This window comes from Nomascus leucogenys, chromosome 2 (genome assembly GCF_006542625.1).
Source record: "Nomascus leucogenys isolate Asia chromosome 2, Asia_NLE_v1, whole genome shotgun sequence".
NCBI lineage: Eukaryota > Metazoa > Chordata > Mammalia > Primates > Hylobatidae > Nomascus > Nomascus leucogenys.
This window is the reverse complement of record NC_044382.1, coordinates 100,387,015-100,388,551: the sequence shown is the minus strand read 5'-3', so window position 1 is coordinate 100,388,551 and position 1,537 is coordinate 100,387,015.

The window sequence follows — 1,537 nt, the reverse complement described above, 5'->3', positions numbered from 1 at the left end:
GAAAATTAAATGTTTCTAAAGGCTTACTTAGAGCCACCAATGCCAGGCTAATTTTTATATTTTTTGTAGAGATGGGGTTTTGTTATGTTGCCCAAGCTGGTCTCAAACTCCTGAGCTCAAAGCAATCTGGTTGCCTCAGCCTCCCAAAGTGCTGGGATTACAGATATGAGTCACCCTGCCCAGCCTGAATACTTATTTCTATTTTACTCACTTATTTGTGTATCACAAGTGCTTGCTGCAATACATTTAGCATGCCATCTTATAATATATGCAAAATACTCATATATTTCATATTGCAATGACAACAACTTCATTCATTTATTCATTTTTTAATTTCTTCTCTCTTCTCCTATGTGATTATGATCCTCCTCTGGGCAATAAACACACTGGAGTCATCTTTTTGCATTAATATTTGGCATGTATGGAAAACTATAAATGTGTGTCGGATATTGGTAAGGAAACGAAAATAAAATCCTATACATTTAGTATCTGTTAATTACGAAGCATTTCATTTAGGAACTTTTCCTAAAACTTCCTCTTTAGAGTTGCAAGTGCTTGAGGTATTTTAGTGTACTATGTTTGGGTTTGAAACTTGGCTCCTACACTTACTAATTATGAGAATTTGGACAAGATACTTAGTCTTGTATTCCTTGGGTTTTCCACATGTAAAATGGATATGATAATTGTAACAACCATATAGAGTTACTAGTAGGATAATTTGGGCTATTATAAGTAAGATGTCTTGAAGAGTACCTGGTACATAGTAAATGCTATGATTATTATTGTCTTTTATTAATGTTTATTTATTTAAATATAGAAATAATACCTACTGCATAGGTTTGTTAGCACTAAATGAGATAGTCAACGTAAAGAAAGTAACACAGTGTTCAGGTAGATTGAACGTGGGGCATGAGAAAGCAGATTCAAGAATGACTAGGGCTTTTCTCCTGAGCAACTAGAGGCAAAGGGTTGTCAATAATTGAGATGAGGGAAACTGTGGGAGAAACATCTTTAGTAGGAGAAAATCAGGAGACAATATTGGAAATGTTAAGTTTGCAACTTTATTAAATAATTAAATATAGATTTTGAGTAAGCAACTGAGTATAGAATGAAAAAGAAAAAATACAAATCAATAATTCTAAAATGAAAGTGCACACTTGTTCTTGAAGCCTAAATTGAATTATTTAAACCATTTTATATAACAATGATTTCTAATTTATTAGATATTTGGGACCTTTTCAGAAGCAGGTGACAGACACATGAACATATACATACAAAATGTGCATACATTTAATTTTTATGCTTTGGTAATTTTATCTACACAAACCATAGAGACAATGTTGAAAAAAAGTCTGATCCTCCTTTTCTAATTTTTTGTGCAAAATAACACTAACTTCCTGTAAACAACTTTAGTAAGTTGCACAAGCAAAACCAAATATAAATTTTATTTCTGCATAAAAGTTAATTTCAATAGACAGCTGCTGTTATTTGGCTTATATGGGAAGCTGAAAGCATATACAGTTTATTCAATTTATTT